At 41.2% G+C, this 13349-nt stretch overlaps 1 pseudogene; it reads right to left on the bottom strand.

Annotated features, from left to right (window-relative positions):
* Positions 1 to 10853: 10853 nt before the first annotated feature.
* On the bottom strand, positions 10854 to 11287 carry LOC136127917 (AP-2 complex subunit sigma pseudogene; annotated as a pseudogene).
* Positions 11288 to 13349: the final 2062 nt, after the last annotated feature.

The raw sequence follows: 13349 nt of genomic DNA, 5'->3' as shown, positions 1-13349 counted from the left end.
CCGGCGTTATGTCACTTCCGTCCGTGGCCCGGCCCCTTCCGCCGCCGCCGCCGCCGCCGCCGAGCTGCGTCGGTCTGGGCCAATCGCTGAAACGCCAGGTTGGTCGCTCGGTCTTTTAACCACCCTAGCTCCTGACGCCCTGCCATTGGATCCGAACAGATCCGAACCGGCCTTCTCCCTCGGCTCGGCTATTCCTCCTCTTTCTTCCTCTTAGCCGTTTTCGCTCAGAGACCTTGTAGCAACCAAACAGGGTCCGTTTGGATAATGCATTTTTGACTTTTTAATTATTACTGTGGCCGAAAGTTAAGTAGCTTACCAGTTAAGTGGAAAGGGTATCCCTGAGGTGTATGAATTAGTACCATGTCATTGCCTGGATCTTTAAAAATCTATCTAAGAGAATCCATTTATTTTGTGGATCGGAAAGTAGAGAACCATAGAAGCAAAGGAGGATCACGCGGCTGGGGCGGCGACCGCTCACTCCTGGGCTCTTTCCCAAGTCCTGGTTCATCCAGTCCGGTGCTTACTTAACTACGAGGTTTTGTTCTCTGTAAATCCTCGGTTTCTCCTAGGAGATTTTCAGTTCTAATGCTCTGTGATTCTATTTCCGCTTGCTCCAGCACTGACCTCGTTCTATGAGTTGTTAACTACTTTTGTTATGTTATTTTGTGTGCATGAATTTAGCCCTGTATTCTCCGTTCAATGATAATTTCTGAAGTCACTTTTTTATACATCTTACCCTCCTAGAGTAGGCATTCAGTTTAAATTCTAACTCCTCGGAAGCAAGTGTGTTCTGTTCTAATTCACTATGTTCCTGTGTTGCCGTAAAGCCCTGATAAAATTTGCAACATCACCAATGAAGGAAGGATAATAAATTAGATCAAGTTAAACGTTGAAGCATCTTCTAAGTTCAGAACATACAAAATCCTCTTCAATATAATTTACTTCCACATATTTTAAGATTACAATGCCTTTGATAATATAGGTTCTTAATATCTGCTGACTGATTTGTTCCCTATATATTGAAATCTTTGAACTAGGTATTGTTCTGTATATCATATTTGATCATAGATTTCAGAAGACTCTTTACAGATCATTTAGTACCAATCTCCATATTTTACCGATGAAGAAAATGGTGTGATAATATCAGTAATCACTCGTGTTACTGGTAGCAACCTTCTAGTAGTAGTCTGTGTCTCTTAGGAAAAGTGAATATAGGGCTTCCCTGGTAGTGCAGTGGTTAAAAACCTGCTTGCCTAATGCAGGAGCTAAGGGTTTGAGCCCTGTTCTGGGTGAGCAACAAAGACCCAATGCAGCCAAAAATTAATTAATTAATTTAAAAAAAAATTTTTTTTTAAATGTAAACACAGCAGTGAACTTTATAAGCACAGTTTTTCAGAAGTGTCACTCTTTGTATTTTTTAATCACATGATAATTTGCATGTAATAAATTTCTCATTACCACCAATTTTCAGTTAATGAAATCAGGGAAACAGTATGCTTAATAAAAGCCATAATTGGAAAATATTTTTTGTGCAGGTATTTTTACTTTACTTTGTTATTTTTAGGAATTTCTTGAATTTTTAGACTTTATTTTCCCCGTGAAGGTGTTAGTTCAGGAACTTTAACTTGCTTTAATCCCTTTAATAATGATCCCATGAATTTTAGACGGTGTTTCTCCCAGCAAGGTAAATATATATCCCTTAAGTACTTAATTGAATTTTTAAAATTAGCCTATTATATGTACAACAGTGAACTAGGAGTATAAGGGATATGGATCCACAATTCCTTATATGAAAGATCTGGGCCAGAGAGGATTTCAGAATTCAGAATTTTTCAGATTTTAGAGAAGTGTACTTACGTTAACATGATATTCCACAAGTCTGGGGCAGCACCCCATGATCAAGTTAATATTTTTTTCAGGACAAATTATGAATATGACACCACTAAGTAGGATAAATAGAGCATATAATCTTCAGCTCAGAGCAGGTTTTTCAGATCAGGTTTTGCCACTTTGCCCTCATGGGTTCAGGTCAAGTTTTATTGACAACTGAGTTCAGGTCAGGATAGGTTTTGCCACCAAATGTTAAGAAAACATTTGATTTTCAAAGTTTTTTGGATTACGAAATAGTGAATGAGGGATTGTAGACCTGATCAAAGAACTATTGGAAAGAAACTCCCTCAGCATCCCGTGGTATTTCTGGAGCAATCACAATTTCAAGCAGTTTCGAAGCAGTTGTCCTAACCTAGCACAAACTATCTCACCTGTGTTTTGACTGGGACACTATCCAAAGACACCCTCTATTAGAAGAACTTATGACAGCAAAGGGAGGAAAATAAATAAATCCATGAAAAATGTGGGTGACAAAAGTATAAAATATAGTATAAAAATAAAGTATAAAATAAGATATTCAGAGATGGGAGAACTCATTATAGCCTTGTGTGAACAATACACTCCTCTTGGTAGAGGTAGGCCTAGACCGTTAAGTAGGGTTTTGACGAAGACATGGAAGAAGACTTCAAGTCAGAATATAAGAGCCTGGGCAAAGGAGGCATGTAGGGAGAGGATTGTTAACAAACAATAATAATTCCTATCTGTGGAGTACACAGTGCTTTCCAGTCACTGTGCAGATACTTAAGGTTGTCTCCACTCCTCACGGCAAAACCCTGTAAGGTTTTATCCTCCTTTTGCAGGGGAATGTGGGTTCAGAAAAGTTAAATAACTGGCCCATAATCCCAAAAAGGGCAAACCAGACTTGAACTCAAATTTATCACTCCCAAAGTTCCTGCATTTTCCACCAAGCCATGCTGCTTCTTGATAAGTGCTTTTTGGTCATTTACTATGTGCTCTGGGTTATACTAGGTACTCTGGGGAAAACAAAGTATAAACCACAGTTTCTTCCATAAAGCTGCTTTAAATCTAGTTGAGGTATTACAAGATGGGACAGTGAGGTGTTAGATTTTGTAGGAAATGGACTCTGAGAAGTAAAGTGGAAAGAAGGATTGATACAGAATTATTATTATTTGCTAAAGAAACTGGACTCTAAGCTTTGAAAGAGTAACAGGATCTGAAAAGGTATAGAAAGGGCTTATGTAGAGAGAATAATTAAAAGGGCACAAATGGGACAATTAGGTGATACGACATGGGTTGAAAATCAGAAAAAAATAAGTTCACATAGGCACGTTATAGAAGTATCATTACAGGTTTTGAAAGTATATAAAATGAGTTGTCCTCATCTTTTGAAACAGTGGCTTTCTTTAGAGTTTGTATTAAAAGTTCCTATTGCTAGAAATGATTCTTTCCTTAAAAAATAATAGATATGTAAACGTTTGTTTAAAAAAGAGTGCTTTTAAAGACAAGATTTGAATAATGGTATGTTTTGGATAAACAAAGAGAAGATTCAGAACACTCTAAAGTAGGGTGGTTTATTTCCTCTTACCCTGTGTTGGAAGATAGTCGATGTGCTCTTTGCTCCTTATAGCTTGCCTACCATTACTCTCCTAAATATTTGAATAAAACTTTGCTCCTCTGAGTTGCATGCCAACCAGTTAAACCCCCTTTTCCCTTCTTGTTGTTGTCATCTGTTGATCTCCAGGTCACTCTTCCTCATACATTGAAGACTGTTACCAAGTGCATAGTCTTCCTCTCCATTCCAAGCCCCTCAGAGTCTACTAGGATGAGATTAAAATTAAAAGGCTAACATCCTGGCCTTCTAATTTCTTGAATCCCTCGTCTCCAATAATCTCCTCCACTCTAGTCCATATATTTCCATGTTTGTACCTTGGACCTTATCATCACCCATAATTGTTTCACCTTCAAAATCAAGTATCCTCTCTGGGGACAACCTCTTGTTCCTCTAACCTGCTTATACAAATATGGCCACAGTAACTATTTTTCAAACTCATCAGGATCTCTAATCCATTAAGCTTTCTCCTTTTAATACTTCCCTCATTCTCCAACTCAGAGTCCATGGACTATCATTTTATTAACATTATTTTGAATACCCCAAACTCCTTTGATTTTTCATCTTGCAGATTAAGTACAATTTCCCATAACAAACACGTCTACAGACTCTGGTCATCATATGCTTTATCACTAAAGGTTTTGTCTGGGAATACTAAGCAAAAACTTGGAAAGTAAAATCGAGTGTTTGGGGAAGTTTTCTGCACTATTGAAGCTGAATCTGGCCTCTGTACCCCGACACCGAATTGAATCTCAGAGACAGAGGTTTGGGTGAAGTAGAAAAGAATAGCTTTATTGCTTTGCCAAGCAAAGGGGGCCACAGCTGGCTAATGCCCTCAAAACTGTGTCCCACCTTGGAGAGGGTAGTGAGAAGTTTTATAGTAATGGTTCAAAGAGAGCATGATCAGTTTGTGGACATTCTCCTGATTGGTTGGTGGTGAGCTAAGTGGGAGTCAGCATCATCAACCTTCTGATTCCAACTGGTCTGGGGTCTACATGCTTGTGGGCAGCACACCATCGTTAACCGTTAACTTCTCCCACCCGGTGGGATTTTCCATCTCTGCAAAACAGCTCAAAGACGTTGCGTGTATCCCTTGATGAGGAACAAGGACCTTGTCCCAAGGCTGCACTATTGTTTCTCTTGACTGTTTCTCCCTTGTCTCGCATCCCCTCCCTCCCTCCCCTGATCAACAACTGCCTGAATCTGCCCGTTGGAACTCTGGGAAGATCATGGAGGCTGAATGAAGCCTATTCCCTGTAATCAAAGAAATGGGGGACACAGAAAGGCTTTTGTGCCCAGGAGCCCCACAGGGCCCTGCTCGGTATCACTATCAAAGAGAGAAACTATATAATTTATGATATTAAGAAACAGAGCCTGCAGTGGTTTATACTTTAGGAAGACCTTTGCCCCACCTGGCTCCTAACAGTATTCTTTGTTCCTTGTGCAATGAGGTCACTGGTATGTAAATATTCTCTAACCTTTCTTCCTTATCTTACTGAGAAGAGGAATAGCCAGCACAGTACTTTGAATTCTTAAAGTACTTATGTCAACAAGGTCTGTTCCTCTGCGTTTCTCATCACATACCTTTATTTGTTGAGTCACTTGCATAACAATGATACTTAAAATTAATAAAAGTTATTTTAAGAAAATGTTACTAAAATAATCTTTTAAAGTTTTAATTTTAATAAGCTTTGAATTAAAGTTTTAAGCTGAAATGTGTTTTTATTTCCATAGATCCTGTCCCCTCCCACCTTCTCAGGAAGTCTACATTATCTCTCTTATAGCCAAGCCCTCTATCTCCACTGGATCTTTCCCAGTGTCTTTTCCACATGCTCAAGGCTCTATCATTTATTTTGTTTTTAATTCCCCAGCTTCATGTTGCCCTCCAGCTACTACTGCCTTTTTGTCTTCACCTTCACAACCAAACTTCTCACTAAAAAGAATTGCTTAGGGTTTCCCTGGTGGCACAGTGGTTGAGAGTCCTCCTGACGATGCAGGGGACGCGGGTTCGTGCCCCGGTCTGGGAAGATTCCACATGCCGCGGAGCGGCTGGGCTCGTGAGCCATGGCTGCTGAGCCTGCGCATCTGGAACCTGTGCTCCGCAACGGGAGAGGCCACAGCAGTGAGAGGCCCGCGTAAGAAAGAAAGAAAAGAATTGTTTATATTTCACTCCATCATTTCCCACCCTTCCCCTACCCCACTTATTCTAGATGCTGCCCCCATCACACCAAAAGTAGTTTCATTAATATCATAGTGTGCATATTGCGCTCTAGACAGGCAGATCCATCTTAATATTCATGCACATCCCACCAATGCTAACCTGGTACCTGGTCACATCCCATGATTTGGCTACATCTCAAGAGATCCATGAAAAGGAATTTGAATTTTGCCCGTGATTGGAGAGTTCAGCTGTTTACCTGATTAATACCCAGCCTGCTTCATACGACATTAAAACATTTTTGAGGGGTCCAGAAATTGGGGGGGGTGCAACTTGGAGATTATTGTGTGAATTATCAATGCATTGCCTCTCAGTTCTAAATTCACCCTTTTTACCTGCTCTGTGAACATGCAGTAAGTCCTTTCAATATTTTTCCGTTGCCAGCTGGAATGATTTAAGCTTCGTCAGTAAGAAGTGCTAGAGGGACGTGAGGAAAGGATTCTGGGACTTCCCTGGCAGTCCAGTGGTTGACTCCGTACTCCCAATGCAGGGGGCACGGGTTCAATCCCTGGTCGGGGAACTAAGATCCCACATGCCGCGTGGCACAGCCAAAAAAAAGAAGAAAAGAGGAGAGGATTCTGCTTCCTCATTCCTAGGTACCCACTCAACAGACTCTTGCAGAGCCTACGACTTCAGTGTCCTGCTTCTGCAGCCCACTCAGCTTTCCCAGTGTCCAGCTCCTGTGGTGCAAGGGATTTTTTCTGTTGCTGATTCCTGCAGTGCATGGAAGCTGGCAGCAGCCAGCACCCAGTGTTCCCCTCTGGGCAATTTAGTGGTGGAGTGCCTGCAGTGAAATACTTCTTCATGAACAACTTTCCCCAGACCCTACAGGGCAGATTTCTGACAAGTTCCAAAAGCCAGATTTCCAGGAAGAGGCAGAATGCAGATTTTCAGCAAGTTCCACGTATATGTCCAGAAGGTAAATTTCAAGGTAAATTTCTGGCAAGTTCCAGAGGGTTCCAACACATCAGCAACACAGGGACTTCTCTGTAAGATTGTCTGTGGGACTTCCTCATTCACTGACCCATAGCCATGCCCTCTCCAAGGTCTGGATTTCAGCCCTGAAGGTGCTCTTATTGGGCATGTATCTCAGCCATGGGGGTAGAGTCTATATCTCCTTATATCTGCTATTCTTAGTCTTTACAGTTCTTTTCACTCCTTACTAGCTTAGTTACTCCAATCCCCTGTTATAGATAATAATTCTTTACAATAAACTTTCTCTATCCAAATCACTGTGTGGGAGGCATCCCTGGTGACGCAGTGGTTAAGAATCCGCCTGCCAATGCAGGGGAAGATCTGGTCCGGGAAGATCCCGCACGCCGCGGAGCAAGTAAGCCCGTGCACCACAGCTACTGAGCCTGCGCTCTAGAGCCCACGAGCCACAACCACTGAGCCCACGAGCCACAACTACTGAGCCCACGTGCCACAACTGCTGAAGCCAGCACACCTAGAGCCTGTGCTCTGCAGCAAGGGAAGCCACTGCAATAAGAAGAAGCTCACGCACCATGGCGAAGACCCAACACAGCCAAAAATTAATTAATTAATTTACAACAAAACACAAATCACTGTGTGGTTTCTCTCTACTGATTGGACCCAGACTAATGCAACCATTATAACCTTTCCTTTAGTTTCATCAGCCTAGATTATTTTTCCTTCTCCTTAAGTAATTCCTTGGTGAGTTTCTTTAGTTCTGACCAGCTAGGGCTATTACCATGTATCTCTTTGTTATACTGCAATTTTGGACTGCTACTTGATGTTAATTATGAGGCACAGGGGTTACAATTTCTTCGGTAACATATTAGGTTGTAGAATTCAATGAATGGTGTTTTTTTTTTTTAATTTATTTTATTTATTTATTTTTGACTGTGTCGGGTCTTCGTTGCTGAGTGCGGGCTTTTTCTAGTTGTGGCGAGTGGAGGCTACTCTCATTGCGGTGCACAGGCTTCTTATTGCAGTGGCTTCTCTTGTTGCAGAGCACAGGCTCTAGGTGCACGGGCTTCAGTAGTTGTAGCACGCAGGCTCAGTAGTTGTGGCTCACGGGCTTAGTTGCTCCGTGGCAGGCATGTGGGATCTTCCCAGACCAGGGCTCGAACCTGTGTCCCCTACATTGGCAGGCAGATTCTTAACCACTGCACCACCAGGGAAGTCCAATGAATGATGATTTATTGCTATTTAGCATTGGGTTTCCTAGATAAAAGAAATGACTTTATTCTCAGACGAGATCATGGCCATGCTGATCCTGCCATGAGGACAAAAGGAAAAAATGAAATTATTACGAAGTACTGAATGTTGAGCATCTTTAGAAAGTGATTTATAATATATTTTATTAGTAAATTGTGAAAATTTACTTTTGTGATTGGTTTGTGTGATATAGCAAGTTCTAAGAAGCTGATAGTAGACAAAATTCCCCTTCCTAAATCCTTCCTTTTTAATACTTTCCCCGCCCTTCCCAGGCTCAATAACCCCCACCCCTCAGGCAACAAACAGTCTAGTCCAAGGAAAACAAAAAAACTGATTGTCAATAAATTAATCTCTGTGACTATGAGGGACTTAATCCAAGTATGAGATTCTCAAAATAAAACTTGTGAGCATGAAGCAATGAGAATATTATGGTAGGTTTTCTTGCATCCGTGGGGAAGATTTCTTCAGATAAGGGACCCTCCTTGTGCTTTTAAAATCACAATTGCAGTCATTCCAGGAGAACCTTCTTTTACCCCATATCTTCTTTCACCTATCACCCTATTTTTTTTCTTCCCTTCCCAACTTAGCTTCTTTAAAGGCCAATCTATAAGACAAGATAATATATTTGAGATATTAACACATTTTTTTCTTGGTATTTTCTCCTTCTATAGCTTGCCACTTTCCCAGATCTTGCTTCCTATCAAATCTATTAAGTTTGTTGCCTTGGGGAGGGATAGAGAAGTAAAATCTTTCTGCCATTTGTTTTCAAAATTTCAAGCCTTCAGATGGGGAGAGAACTTAGGCCACAGAGAAAATGGCTTGAAGAGGAGCAAGGGGCAGGGAGATAAAGATGGAGGGAGAACAGGGGGCACTGTCCTCCCCAACTCTAGAAATAGGTTTCCCTGGGCTGGAGAAAGGTGGAAGGATATATCTAGGTGGACAAAACCACCCAGTCTGTCTAACCTTCCTGAGTCTCCAAATATCCCCTCCCCTATCTTTGTACTCAGTAATCTTCCAAAATCCTGACAAAACTGAAAGTGGGGGATTCAAAATAGAAATTGAATTGGTGGAATGTATCAATATGAAAACAGAGGAAAGGGGGCAGGGCACAACCTTTGAAAGAATGACATAGCCAGAGGACATGACATAAACTGATTAGAACCAAATGGGTCCAAGATAGCGGACAAGTCGACTTCCACTAGACCTTGAGCCTCAGCATATGCTCATTGTAACACATCAGCAAGCTAAATGACACATCAAGTTCCACATCATTGGAACTTGCACCATGACAGTTCCAAGGCTGACCATAACGTTCAAAGAGTGATTCTTACGATCAAAAAAGTGATCCAGTTCCTGGAAATCCCGCCCCTTCCCAAAATAGCTGGAATGCTCCTCCCACTCATTAGCCTATGAAATTACCCACCCCTATAAAAACTGACAACCCCATACCCTGGTGCTGCTCTCACCTTCTGAGATGGCCCACACTCTGTCTGTGGAGTGTGTTTCTCTCTAAATATATCCACTTCTTACCTATCACTTTGACTCTCACTGAATTCTTTCTGTGATGAGACATCAAGAACCTGAGCTTCACTAAGTCCCAAAGCCAGGTGTGTGATCTCAGTTGCAAGACCATGGGTTTTGGCCGGGTTCGAGTCCTGGATGCATGGATTCGAGTCCCAATCTGAGTTAGGGTGGGTTTGAGTCCCAACACATGGGTTCAAGTCCCAATCTGAGGTGCACAGTTTCAAACACATTTTTTTACAGACTTGAGTTTTGAGCTGATATTTATACTCTATGTGTTCATTAACCCTGCATGCCCAACTTCTTCACTGACCATTCATTCCTCACACCATGGAGTATGCTCAAACCCCACCAGTCCACTGAAACTTCCCATGATAAGCTCATCCATAAGCCTAAGATTTCCCAGCCTAATTTTCAATTCTCAGAACTTTTCAATTAAGAGGTTGATATTCTTTTTTTTTTTTTTGGTTGATATTCTTGATATTACTGTTCACTCCTTCCTTCTTAAAACTTTTTCCTACCTCTCCTCTATGACAGGATTGCATCCTCATCTTTCTTTTCCTTCTCTGAACGCTCCTTCTCAATTTCATTTGCAGGCTTCTCATTTCGCAGTTGCCTCCTTAAATACTGATTTTTCCCTGAGTCTAGCCTCTGTCCCTTGAGCTTTAAATTATTTCCTATTATTAGTACTTATTTTCAACTGCTAAATATACTAATACTTTTATCAATGGCTACCAGATCGATATCCCAGTCCAGGCTTTCCTCCTGGCATTAGTTCCATATGGACGTTGACACTCGGATGTCACACAAACACCTTAAACTCAATGTTCTTATTTTTTGATTTATTTAAAAAAATTTTTTCATTAAAAAAATTTTTTTGGCCATGCCATGTGGCATGCAGGATCTTAGTTCCCAGACCAGGGATTGACCCTGTGCCCCCTGCAGTGGAAGCATCAGAAAAAGGAATTCCCTTAAACTCAGTGTTTCTTAAAGTGAATTTGTAATCCTTTCCTTACTTCACCCCACCTTCTCCTTTATTCACCTTCCGTACCAATCAAGGTCCTGGCAGGAAACAGATAATACGCTCAAGAAGTCACTGAAGAGAGTTTAGTGAAGGGTTTAAGAGATTATTCAATCAGGGTTCTCTAGCAACAGAAGCTGTTATCCCTGCTATGCCCTCGAGGAGAGAGATGTTACCTGCCTGTGGAGGAAGGGCTGCCTAACAGAAGCTGTGGCCAAATCGAACCTGATTTGATTTCAGGTTGGTTTTGTTTTTTCAGGCAGGGACCGCAAGTTTATTAGGGGTCAGTACACACACACTGACAGTATCACACAATGACAGCACAGTTACTCAGTACACACAAAGGTGGCCTCTAAGGGCATCTGGGGCCTGGAGGCAGTAGGGTGCCGTCTCCTCTCTTGAGACCCAGACCTAGCTGGGTGCCTTCCTCCTGCGCACTTGAAGAGGGGCTGTCAGAGATGGTCCCCAGGCATGGACTCCAGGGACTGCAGCCTCAGCCACTGTTTCGGCACCTTCATCTGGCTGGTCTCACAGATCTTGCTAGTCACCAACGTCAAGTCTGTCACCAGATAAACCTTGGATGTAAAAGCAGACAATTCACAAACATTGTTGCAATATTTGTTTAAGATCTCCACAAAGTGGTAGATAGCCGGGTTGTTGTCATGGACATCCACCCAGATGCAGAAGTAGAGACTGGCATAGTTTCAGTAAATGATGTTAAAGTTCCAGAACTCCACAAAGTTGGTGTTTTGGCATCTCCAACAGTGACTCTGGTGGCGTGCACCTCCTCTATCAACTTTGGTTTCTCATTGTCATCAAACTGCATGTACCACTTGACCAGATGTGTCTTGCCCACCAGGATCTGGATGGGGATGAAGCAGATCATAGAGACCCCATGAAACCAGAGGTCAAAGTTCCCAGGTGATTCAGTCCACAAAGGTCAGTTTTCTGGGGCACAAAGCAGTGGCTAAAGGGTGGAGAATAGCTTGGTGGGGCACTTGGAGAATCACCAGCACATCGTGTCAGTGAATGGCATCACAACCATCCAGGCTCTCTAGTCAGAAACCTGGGAGTTTTTCTCAATTTTTCTCTCTTACTTGCTCTGTGATTTCCAACCAGTCACCAAATCCTGTACATGTTACTTTCTGAATGTTTCTCACATTTATACCTTCCTTGCCGTTCCCTACCTGTGTGCCAGCTCAGGTCTCTTCTTACCTTGATAAATGCACACATCTCCATTGAGTCTCTCAGCTTCTGGCTTCAAACCATCCTTTCACATCAAGTTAAAATGAGGTAATCCTGGATTAGGATGGGGCTTAATCCAATGACTGATGTCCTTATAAGAAGAGGGAAAGTTGGACACAGGCACAGACACAACAAGAACACCATGTGCCAATGGAGGCAGACATGGGAGTGATGTATCTACAAGCCCAGGAATGCCAGGAATTCTTGGCAAACCACTAAAAGCAACAGAAGAGGCAAGGAAGCAATCTTTTCTAGAGCATTCAGAAAGAGCATGGCCTTGGTAACATCCTGATTTTGGAATTCTAGCCTCCAGAAATGTAAGAGTAAATGTCTGTTGTTTTAAGTCACTTAGTTTGTAGTGATTTATTACAGTAGCTCTAGGAAACTCAACATTCCTCTTCCCCTAATGGTAATATTTAATTTAACAATATCAAAGCAAGGAAACTGACATTAGCACAATACTGTTTAACTAGACTACAGGCCTCATTCAGATTTCATCCCAGATTTTTTTTTTTTTTTGGTCGAACCTCGCGGCTTGCGGGATCTTAGTTCCCCAACCGGGGATTGAACCCGCACCCATAGCAGTGAAAGCACAGAGTCCTAACCACTGGACCGCCAGGGAATTCCCCTGAGATTGATTTTTAATCATAGAGAAGTGTGCATGTTTGCATGCTCACACACACGTAACACACTTTCATTGCTTTTAAATTCTTCAGTTTTCAGTTTAAAGTTTACCAATTGATAACATATATGACAAAGGATTTTTATAAGCACACCCTCAAATCAAGAAGAAGATTATCCAATGGAGAAAACAAGGTAAAAATGTAAATGGGCAATTCATAGAGGGTAAAATATAAAGAGCCAATGAACACACAAAAAGTGCTGAGGTTTACTATGATCAAGGAAATATAAACCAAAATCACAATTAAATATTTTTCATATTAAATTGTCACAAATGTAGAAAACAGTTAAGAGAGACAGATACTCATACTCTGTTAGAGAGGTGGGATGCAAACTGGTACAAAAGTTTTTAGAAGGCAATTTGGCAATATCTATAAATTTTAAGATGCTTGTACAATTTGACCCAGCAATTGCACTTCTAGGACTCTTGGAAATACTTATACATATGCACAAAGAAAATGTCTAAGAGGACATTTATTGAAATATTGTTTTAATTAGGGAAAAATCAGACAACCTGAATGTTTTTCAATAGGGGAATGATTAGATTAATTGCAATTGCCCTTATTACTCAGCCATTAACAGAATGAAGTGGACAATCATATACTGATAAGTGAATGAAGAAAATAATAAAACAATGATACCAGAGAGGCTGTGTTTAATGAGCATAAGCACCATCTGGATTCATAATCCTGGCTCCACCCCTTACTATGTCTGGGAACTGGGATAGTTTAAATATACTTAACCTTGGAACTTTAGTTTCCTCAAAGGGAAATAAAAATAATAATGTTAGTCTCTATATCATAGGGTCATTGGGGTCGCTGTGGGCATTAAATTAGTTAATTCATATAAACATATATTAAAGTGGTATCTGGTACATGGCAATTGTCAGTAAATGTTATTATTGTTTATGTTAAAAAGTCTGTGTATGTTATCAATACTTTAGATAGATGGAGAGATAGATAGATGCATACATACATACATATTAAATTGTGACTTCCTCTGGGAAGGAGTGTAACTTTCAC

Source organism: Phocoena phocoena, chromosome 9 (genome assembly GCF_963924675.1).
Source record: "Phocoena phocoena chromosome 9, mPhoPho1.1, whole genome shotgun sequence".
Taxonomy (NCBI): Eukaryota; Metazoa; Chordata; class Mammalia; order Artiodactyla; family Phocoenidae; genus Phocoena; species Phocoena phocoena.
The sequence above is the reverse complement of the archived record's forward strand: the minus strand, read 5'-3'. Positions and strand labels throughout refer to the sequence as shown.